General features: G+C 45.4%; 1 protein-coding gene across 1 annotated transcript in view; it reads right to left on the reverse strand.

The window, feature by feature from the left end:
- Positions 1-11,475, reverse strand: part of CRYL1 (crystallin lambda 1) — a 167,565-nt gene that overhangs the window by 132,641 nt on the left and 23,449 nt on the right. The window lies entirely within an intron of this gene.

The raw sequence follows: 11,475 nt of genomic DNA on the forward strand, positions 1-11,475 counted from the left end.
ACTGGTACAGATAGGAACCAGAAACACAGGGAATCCAGGACAGATGAAACCCCTCGGGACCAGCGGTGAAAGTAGCAATACTGGGAGGGTGGAGGGAAGGTGGGATAGAAAGGGCGAACACATCACAAGGATCTACATATAACCTCCTCCTTGGGAGACAGACAACAAAAAAATGGGTGAAGGGAGACATTAGACAGTGTAAGATATGACAAAATAATAATTTATAAATTATCAAGGGTTCATGAGGGAAGGGGACCAGGGAGGGAGGCGGGAAAATGAGGAGCTAATACCAAGGGCTCAACTAGAAAGCAAATGTTTTGAGAATGATGAGGGTAACAAATGTACAAATGTGATTGACATACATTGGATGGATGGATGGATTGTGATATAAGTTGTACGAGCCCCTAATAAAATGATTTTTTTTTTAAACTGAGGAGGTGGCAGATAAGGTGTACCAGATAAAATTAAGTTTAAAGATGTAAACTGAGCTTCTATTTGGCCTCTGGCCAACAAATCCTAGACGACCAGAGGCAGGGGGAAAAAAGTACCAGGGACCTATTCCCCAGGGGATGACCAGGCTGGTCTTTATTTAATTTTATGTGAGTTATGAAGGTTTACAGAGCAGATCATCGGTTTTACATTCGCCAGTTCACCCTGTGTTTAGACTCATCCATTGCGATGCCCTCAATTGTGCTACCACATGTCCTACTTCCTCCTTCTGTTTCCTTGTTTCGATCCCTTCTTCTTTCCCAACCCTCGACGTTTTCTGAATTTTGTCCTCGGGTCAATGCTGCCCATTTGATCTTACACAGTTGATTATTCGACCACAGAGGTAAGCTTCTCTTCCAGACAAAAACCGTGTCTGAGGGACTTAGCTTGAGAGTCCAGCGGGCTCTGACCAGTGGGAAGTCTCGTTCCGTGCAAGACCACGCTATGTTGTCTTCTACTTCGACCAAACTCACTGCCTTCGAGTCGATTCAGACCCGTGGACACCCCAGAGGACACAGGAGAACTGCCCCTGTGGGTTCCCGAGACCGTAACTCTTTACCGGAGTAGACAGCCTCATCTTTCTCCCATGGTGGTTTCAAACTGCTGACCCTGCGGTTAGCAACCCAACACATAACCACTAAGCCACCAGGGCTCCTCCTGCCTTGACCATGGTGGCTTTTCAACTCCTGGATGGGGCTGCAGCACTTTGAAGCCGATGTCCAGACCAGCCTTCCCAGTTACTCTAGTAAACTGTGACTCAACTTCCTGCACTGCAAAGGCTTAGGAGCAGATCTCCAATGTGGCCCATCGACTGCAGTGGAGCGTCGCGCAGACACGAGAAAGAAGAGTAGACACCAACGTGCTTACTAAGAAAAACGGGAATCACACAGAATTCGGCCGGGCTTCTTCCGTGTGACGGCAGTGTTTTTAAACTTAAATGTCTTCTCCTGCAGACGGCCAGCATCTGCTGAAGGCCCCGGCTCTCCCTTTCCCCACCTTCTCCCTCTCCCCTGATGCACACACCGTTCTTGCCTCTTCCCCGTCTGCAGGGTCCCACGTCTCTGGGAAGTTGAAACAGAGTGTAGAGAGAATGAAAGCGCCCCGTGCATCCATCCCAGAGGAGGGCTACTGATCCAAAGGACTGGATCCAAGGCTCTGGCTTTCCTGGACAAAGCGCTTCCAGCCCAGAACCCGTGCCCACAGTAGATGTGCCACCTCCCTGGAGAGCTTCAGCTGGGCCTCTTCCAGACCAGCCATCCCACCTTCCCCCATTTCCACCCTCAGGCACTCCGACATTCTCCCTTCAGGCTGGTGGTAAGGCTGGGGTTGGGGATGAGGAGACAGAGATGGGGGAGTAGAGACCCAGGTGAGCCTGTCGCCAGTGGTCCCTTGGTTTCCTTTTTGTGATTGTGAGGAAACGATGAGAGCTCGAGGCTGAATTCAAGCCGTTAGAGTCTTATCCCTCATGCGATCTGGGCCATCACAGCTCTGGCCCTTTTTAACAGCCATACCTATTCACCCATGCAAAGTGAGGCCGATGAAATGTGGTGAAGTCCGCCACAGCTCCGCAATCAACTCCCCGACCAAGCTTAGACCATTTGCCTTGTTTCAACAAATAAACCTTCCCCTGCCTCAGGGAACTTGCTGTCCGCGTCCTGTCTCTAAGATTTGCCTGCTTTGCCACTTTCCTGTCTCACAAGGGTTCCAGGAGTCACCTGTGTTGGAGCCCACAGTCGTAGGGCACCCTCCCTTTATATTGCTGAATGCGATCCAGTGTGCGGGTATGCCCGGATCTGCAGGTGACAGCAACGTGCTGTCTGCTACCCAAAGGGCTGGGATGCCTCAAAAAACAAAACCGGTGTACCTGTGAGATATCAGCTCTCAGAAACCCTACTCTCACCCGCGAGGCCGCCCGTGCTGTTAGGGGCTATCAGTCAGTTCCGACTCACAGCCACCCTGTGGCACAACAGAGCGAAACAGCACCCGCTGCTGCACCTCCGCACGGCTGCTCTCCAGTCTGAGCCCCGTGCCGCAGCCACGGCTTCGATCCCGCTTGTTGGGGGTCTCTTTGCTGCCCCATCCCTTTGCCAAGCATGTCCTCCTGAAACTGATCTCTCCTGCTAACATGTGCAAAGCACCTGAGACAAAGTCTCACCAACCTGGCCTCTGAGGCACTTTGACCTCCTCCAAGACAGATGTTGGTGCTGTTGCAAACAACACAACACAAAGCCTGCTGCCAACAAGGCCGTTTTTGGCAACCCCACGTGTGACAGATTAGAAGTGCTCTTTCTGCTTCTTGGCTTTCAACTGCAGGACAGCCAATCACCAGGCCTGATCTTCAAGGTGCGTCTGGGTCGGTTCAGGTTGTCAATGGTGTGGGTGGCCACACTTATCCATTTTATCCATTTATCTGTAAGTGGGTAGTTGGGCTATTATTCTACCTTTTGGTTTTCATGAATAATGTTGCCAGAGACATTGGTGTACAAATTGTGGCATGGACATATGTCTCCACTTCTCTTAGGGGTGAATTGGCTGTGTCAAAGAGAGATCCTGTTTCGCCATTTGGGGAACTGGAGACCGTCTTCCCCGGTGGCGGCACTATTTCACATTCCCACCAGCAGAGTGTGTTTGGTTCTCCATTCCTTGCCAACACTTCTTTTTGATGACAGTCATGAGTGTGACATAGTATATCATGAATACCTACCTTTTACTTTTAATGTGCATGTATTCATCCTTTCATATGTGTGCATCTCTATGCACTGAAGCACACAGCATCTTGAAACAGCATAAACAACAAAAACCCACTTCTGCTGAGCTGGTTTCAACTCCTATCAACCCTACACATGGTTTCTTAGGCTGTAAATCCGATTGGCGCAGATGGTCTCCTCTTTCTCCCATGGAGCACCTGGTGGTTTTGAACCGCTGATCTTATGGTTAGTAGCCCACATTTATCCCTTGGTGCCACCAGACTCAGAAAACTGCCATCATGTCAAGTCCAACTCGTAGCCACCCTATTGGACAGGGCAGAACTGCTGCTGTGGGTTTCAGAGACTAGCCTTTGACAACGGTAGAAACCCTTGACTTCTCCCCATAGAGCTACTGACTTTGTGGTCAGTGTGTAACCATTACAATCCCAGAGTTTCTCGAGGTCTTCAAAATGCTAAGCAATAGTCTCAAAAGCAAAAAATCCTTTCTCCCCAAATATTTTAAATGTACAATGAGCATATTTTGCTTTTCCAAAGCAGATAAAGCAGCTCTTTTCTGTCCATGGAGAAAAATAAATAATTGAAATGAAGCAATCATTTGAACAGTCCGAATGACAGCCAAGTTAGAGTGTGATCTGTGAACACACAGGTAAATCAGGTGAATAACCTGCTGAACCCAAGGCCCATGGTGTGAACTTTTGGCAATAGCACCTCAGCTTACTTAAGTCAGTTTTGATCCCAACTACCCTTCAATAAATGCCCCTGCCATTGAGTTAACTGCTGCTCACAGTGACCCCATGCAGGGTTTCTGAGACTTTAAGTCCTTATGGGAGCAGAGAAGCCTCATTTTTCTCCCACAGAGTGACTGGGGGTTTTGAACCGCCAGCCTGGTGGCTAGCAGTCCAAAGCTTATCCCGTAGCACTCCAATAAAACTGAAAAAATTTACCCTTGAATGACTTATAAATTTTTCTTAATTCATACTTTAAAAATTGCATTTGAGGTACAAATATAAGCTATAATCACATTTTTATAATGATAGCATATTTTACTGTGTCTTCTACAGGTTGCTTCTCCTTTTGGCTGACATATGACAACATGACACATGCTTTCCCTTCTTACAGTTTTCATCAAATTTCACATTCAAAGAGGCTTCACTAGATATTCCACTCCAACTATTCAACTTCTGATTATCTCACCGCATGTTAATGATAAGCTCCTACATCATTGATCTTATGTTCTCCTACCTGGTGGCACATTCCTGTAAGCCAAGGATTGTGACTGACAGCGCTGTATCATTTCCTACAGAGGTGTGATTTCCCTGGACAGCTGTGGAGGCGCAAAACCAGAAATCCCCATCCCCCCAGCCTCTAGAATCAGTAGAGGACACCAATCTAACCATAGGAACTATGCCAAGACTCCATGTGTCAGTTGTCCACCACTGACTGGCTCACATTCCGCGGAGTAGAAGCCTGGGCTGGCTCACAAGGGATGTTTTTGTGGCTACCATTGATGGTGGGTTAGATGGGGACCGATGGACTGGGAGGTTTCCACTCAAATGCCTACCACATGATTCTGGCTGTCAATCAGCACTGGCTAAGAGATAGCTAAGCCACGCATCTTTAGCAGGAAGCCTGAGCTTAGGGGCATGATGAAGGGGGGGGGTCCCAACGGCAAGAGAAGGCCAGCCTCAACACACAAGTGCTAAAGTCTCTACTTGTATCATGTTTGCTTATGTCCCACTGGCCAATAAAAGCCCACAGCCAAGCCCAGGTTGATGGGGTGGGAAATTATAGTTCACCAAGTCCCATTGCCAAGATGCATACATGCAAGGATCCTAGGCATTTGTAGTCGTTTTGCAACCTACTATACTATTATTCTAGACAAAGGTGTGTAGCAAAATGCAAGGTAATTTCCAAACCAGATAAGCAGACCAGTCCAGAGAAATCCAGGTCAAGTAGAGACTAAGAGAGTTAAGCAAGGTACGTCATGGCCTGGCCAGAGACCTAGTGGCTATAGAACACCTGAGTTTAGGGACAAGCAGCTCAGTGACTTAGGAGAGAGAGCCGAGGGCAGCTACTTAGTTTCTGATTCAGCAATGATGCTGGTGAGAAGCTGGGGTGACTCCATTCTGTAGCCAGACCCCACCCTCAAAGACTTGCCAAACTAAAATGACAGCCCTTTGTCTCTTACGATAAAACTCAAAAACTCTCCTCACTGCCATCAAATCAATTCTGATGCAAAGACAGAGTAGAATGGAACTGCCTCTGTGGGGTTCTGAGGCTGTAACTCTACAGGAGTAGACAGTCACAGCTTTCTCCTGTGGAGGGGCTGGTGGTTTTTGAACCGCTGACCTTGTGGTTCGCAGCCCAGTGTGGAACCCCCTATGCCACTAGGGCAGCCCGGTGTCTCTTATGGCACTTGTGGATAAAGAAGCCAGTAAATCCTCTTTAATAATAAGCTATCAGTAAAGCAAAACACAGTGTCTGTATTTTAAAATTATATATGTATATCTCCAAAGGAGTGTGTGGGCTAGAATTGGGCAGTACCATAAAAGAAAGACAGTCTGAAATAAACACGACAAAGAAGACTATTAAAATCTCTACAAACAACTCCCTTCTCCTTGCCTCAGAGAACCTTCAACTCCCTTCTGATTCCACCTAGAGAAGGCAGCCTTTAGAGAATATTCAATTCTCATAAACTCACATACAAGTGAGGCATATAAATAAGCAACCATGCCTGTCTCAAAATAACGGGCATCATTTGCAGCAGGCAACTCTGACTCATCATTTTTTGTGTGTGTGGTGACAGCTACTGATAATTTACTAAACTGTGGCCTATTTAGAAGCTTTTGAAGTATGGAAAGACTTGGCAATTAAAAAAAAAAAGTCCTTGGTCCTAGTTCTTGAAAGCAGACCGTCCAGGAGGCCCATGAGAAAGGTCAGGCCGGACCAAGAGGATTGTCTGGGAGCGCGATGCTGTCGAAGCCTCAGGACCAAGGAGAGGGGCTGCCGGAAGGCCTTGGAAGACAGCGGCTCAGTGGACCTTCCTGGGGGAGAAAGTGAACATGGGCTGCGTGGAGGGTCAGCAAGTCCTCCAGGGATCTGCAAGGTCCACACAGACCCCTCCCAGGCCTCCTCTTCTGTGTTTGTACCTTTTGTTCTGATAGATGACAGGTGGCCCGTTCCCTAACGCTTGTAAGTCATTTCAATACGTGATCAGACCTAAGAAAGGGAAAGGGCAAGTACCTGCTGGCCAGGGTCCTTCGGGGATGGGGAAGAGAGGAAGGGAAGGGATTTCCCGACCTGACCCCAGGTAAATGGGGATGGGAGAGACAGGTTGAGTGAAGCAGCAATTTGGAGTCCTGCACACTCTTTGGCAGGACTGACACCTTTGAAGATCTTATGTGTGTAGGGGGGGGGGGCATTATGATTTTTTTTTCCTGCTAAGGCATATGTATTTTAAGCTTTTATTGTGATTTGGGTCAAAGGTTACCATGGAAATTGACTTTCAACAATTCACACACCTTGTGTTTTGTGGCAAAGGCTGCTTTCCCTATGAGGGATGCTTCCCACGTCCTCTTTTTCCCATGTTCATTCACCCTTTTCTATCCTTTGTCTTCCGAGCTTTCTCTCTGGGCAAATACTACCCTAGAGACTTCAAATGCTTGGTTACTCTAAGAAGTGTGTACCCCACCGGGGCCATGACTCACTTTTTAGGCCTAGCTATCATTTGGCTGAAGGCTGAGCCGCAGAGGTGAGAGCTCAGTTCCAGGACTAAAGAGTGTCTAAGGGCCACAGTCTCATGGGTTCCACCAGTCTCTACCAGGCCAGTAAGCCTGTTCTCTTTCTGAAGATTTGGGATTTTGTTCCACATTTTCCTCCCATGATATCCAGAACCCTCTCATTGTAACCCCGGGAGCCCGGGCGGTGCTGCCAGGTGTTAAGACTACAAACTATAAAGGTTTAAGCCCACCAACTACCATGCAGGAGACAGATGAAGCTGTCTGCTCCCATGAAGATTTACAAAGCTTAATAAACCCCGAAATGGGGTTGCTGTGAGTTAGAATTGACTTAAGGGCAGGTGGGTTTTTTTGTTTTGTTGTTTGTTGTTATTTAGTCCTGATCTCAGGTTCAAGAAGGCTGGATTGTTTCCTTGTCCCTCTGATTGTCTTCACTCTTATCTACTCTGGAAGGGGAAAGAGCAATAGCTGCACCCTAGATGATTACTCACACACTTTTTATAGCATCACACCCAAGTAGGATGTAGGACACTGGCTTTGTGATCAAGGTTATGCCAATTGACCTTGGTCTCTCTGAAGACCCAGTAACTCGAAGTATTTGGTTATAGCTAAGAAATTGTTCTAACGTTGACCCTGTGTGCTCTGTGTGTGGATCATAAACAGCACTGAGAAGAACAGGCATTCCAGGACACCTCATATTGTGTTCATTCAGAATCTGTACTTGGATCAAGAGGCAGTCATTTGGACAGCGCTCTCCTGGAAGACATTTGAAGCCATATAAATAATGCCAAAATGCTGTCAAATCTCTCTCTATTTACATCCATAGGACTGGTCCAATTCACCTTCCCGACCCAGAGTGCGAGTGTCTATCTATGCGGTCACTGTTTGTCGGGGTTAAGTGCCACTGAGTTGGGCCTGACCCATAGCGACCCTCCGCACAACAGAACACAACACGGCCCCGTGGTCTGATACCATCCTCACAACGCGTGAGCCCATTGCTGCAGGCACTGTGACAATTCACCTCACTGAGGACCTCCCTCTTTTTCACTGCCCCTCTGCTTTACCAAGCCTGATGTCCCTCTCCAGGGACTGGTCTCCACATGTAGGTTATTGCTATCACTGTCATTGCCTCATGGGTATGTAACAGTGTTTATCTTGGTTGCCTTTAGCTCTCGTCCTTCTCGTGCCTTGCTCTGCCTCGATTGGTTTGCCCTCACCTCCCCCAATTTATTGTATATTGCTTTGCTTTTCCCCTAAATTAACTGGGGTGGGGGCGGGGACTATCAGGCAAAATCAACTCAAGACCAAGACTTTAATCTCCCTAGTATGGGAGTAAGATGACGTGGCCCAACCTGATTTTCCTGAAGTTATGTACCAGCAGTAATTTGATAAGAAAGATCCCTACCCCCACTTCTACATGTTTAAGCTAACTCTCTTTAAATGTATATACGAGTTATGAAAATGAAATCACTAAGCACTGCTATTGAGTGTGGGCACTCTTAAAATCGTAAATCCACAAAAAAGCTGTACATTTCATTTTTCTATAATAAGACTGCTACTAGTCAAATTATTTGTTTTTTCTAGTTCCAGAATCACAGATTAAGACTTAAAACTTCAATCTAATCAGGTATCAGTCGCATTAAGAAATCTGAGTATTCGCTCTCAAACAAAGCTGTACAACAGCAGGAACACCTTTAACCTGGTTTAAAGGAAGAAAGTAAAAGAAACCCTACCACAACCTTATGCACTCCTGGAAACGCTCGTCTCAACAAAAACTCACTGCCATCAGTCTAGCCCAGTTCACAGCCACCTCCCAGAGCCGACTCTATGTTAGTGAAAGATGACAAGTGAACAGAGAATCGAAAAGCCTAGAGCAGGTGTTCTAAAACTGTGGCCCATGGGCCAAATCTAGCCCACTACCAGCTTCAGCTAAGAATGGTTATAACATGTTTCAATGGTTGGGGGTGGGGTGGGGATGAATAAAGCAAGAAAAGCATTATGTGGCATGTGAAAATGACATGACATTCAAATGTCAGTGATAATACACAAAGTTTTAGCGGAACAGTCACGCCCATTTGCGTTTGTGTAATGTCTACGGCTGCTTCCATCTTATGAGCGGTTGGGACAGAGAGTGCATGACCTATGAAGTCTGAAACATTCACTTCTTACCCTTTCACAGCAAAGGTTTGCCCATCTTTGGTCGAAAGCCCAGATGGGCTCTCAGGTCTCTGCTCCTCGAGGATGCAACTAATCGCTCTCAGTTCCAGGCCCATCTCTACCACCAGTGGTTCAGGGGAACATGACCCTCTCAGTCCACCAACTGCCACTTTCCAGTGCCATGTACTAACTAGTCTCGGACTTAGACGGCCCATGTGGAAATGAAAGACTAAAGTATCTCTGATAAAGTTAAAGTAGATGTGCTGTTACTTTATTAAGAAATACCACAAATTCTTTAAAATATCACTTTTAGGAACATAACCTATAGAAACTCACTTAGGTACTGTTGTTTACAATATCCCCAAACTGAAACCAATCTCAAGCTGAAATGTGATGTGCATTAAGTGGATAAATTATAGAACATTCATACAATGGAATATGATACTGCTGTGAAAACAGAAGTACTACAGATACATGCCAATAACATAGATGAACCTCTGAATTATTATAAAGCTCAATAGCAAGCAAATCTAACCACATATTGTTTAGGGATACACATACAAGGGAACTGTCAAAATTCATGGGAAAATTCCATTATCATTTAATTCCATGTTTTCATGAACTTTTTGAAGACCCCCTCATATATGATGAAAATTGTAATTTAAAGCAAACCCCACGGTCATTGGGTCGATTCTGCTCCATAGCAACCCTCTTTAGAGTTTCCAAGGCTGTAAATCTTTTTTTTTTTAATCATTTTATTGGGAGCTCTTACAGCTATTATGACAATCCATAATTCAATTAGATCAAGCATACTTGTACAATTGCTGCCTCCATCAGTTTCAAAACATTTTCTTCTTGAATTCTTTGATATCAGCTCCCCTTTATCCCCCTCCCTCCACAACCCTACCCACCAAGAACTCTTATTTTATATATATTATATTATTAAATATATATTCCCCATACCTTACACCATCCAATGTATCCATTCACCTACAACTCTGTCATTAATTCCCCTCTAGTGGGGTTATACAGTCATCATTGCTATTGGTTACCACTTCCTCCCCCACCCCCACTGCCACACACACAAACCCACTCCCTTCCCATACCCTCAGGGAATAATTACTCCTGTTACTATTTCTGAAAGATTTATCTTTCTTGGATTTCATGCATTGAATAACCTTAATTATACAAATGAACATATGCAGGTCTAACAAGATTAAAGAAGTAAAACTAAGACCATAATAGTAAGGGGAAGAAATATTAAAGAACTAGAGGATAGTTATATGTTTCATCAGTCCTATACTGTACCCTGGATTTTTCATCCCTTCCATGTGGCTCTTCTGTGAGGGACTGTCCAATTATCTTACAGGTGGATTTTGGGTCCCCACTTTGTCCAAAGCTGTAAATCTTTATGGGAACAGTCTCCATTCTCCCTCTGAGTAGCTGGTAGGTTTGAACCAATGACCTTTTGATTCAAAGCCATTGCTTACCTGAAAGTGCTACTAAGGATCCTTGGTTACCTCTGGAGAGTTTAAACTTAAACTGTTATTTTGTATATAGCAAATACTGTAAATAATAGTTGAAGAATCTCTATGATTGATGCTTAATATGCCCTGACCTGCCTGCCTCAAATGGCCTGTCTTTAAAAGCAGAGAGACGATGGCTGGGATCATGTATGTTAGTAGATCTTTGAGCAGGTTGGTGACCATTTATAGACCTACATTTTCTCAAAAGATAATGAAGGTAGGCCAGGGATGTGAATAGCCTTGCTATCATGCAGAGTGCATTGAAAAGAGGATTACTGAAGAATGCAGTTGGGTTAAAATTTAACATTTGATCATTGGATCTCCCTTTGACCCACTTTAAATTTGTTCTAGTTTTTAATATTTTCTCCTTTTCAATTAAGGCCTTTTTCCATTTTATTTTGTTATTGTTTGGCTTTAGGGGGAGTAGTTTTGTTTTGTATGTTTTTCTGTATGTGAAATCCAGGGAAGTAAATCTATAGAGACAGTAGCTAGATTAAGGGTTTCTTGGGGCTTTGGCCGGGGTAATTGGAGGTCAATGGGGAGCTAATATAAGAATGAGTACAAGGAAGAAGATGTTCTAAAATTGATTGTGGTGATAATTGTACAGTGCCACTTCCTTCTCCGGGCTGGGTTCATAGTTCAGTCACCTAAGGTCAAAGGACAGTGTGGGAGACCCCCTTGCAGAGGGGTCTCGGGGAGGAGATGAGCCAGTCAGGGTACGATGCAGCGACGATGAAAAACACAACTTTCCTCTAGTTCCTAAATGCTTCCTCCCTCCCCCCACTATTATGATCCGAATTCTACCTTGCAAGTCTGGCTAGACCAGAGGATGTACACTGGTACAGATAGGAACTGGAA

Source organism: Echinops telfairi, unplaced genomic scaffold, assembly GCF_000313985.2.
Source record: "Echinops telfairi isolate 266 unplaced genomic scaffold, ASM31398v2 ScPeMD7_2565;HRSCAF=3150, whole genome shotgun sequence".
Classification (NCBI taxonomy): domain Eukaryota; kingdom Metazoa; phylum Chordata; class Mammalia; order Afrosoricida; family Tenrecidae; genus Echinops; species Echinops telfairi.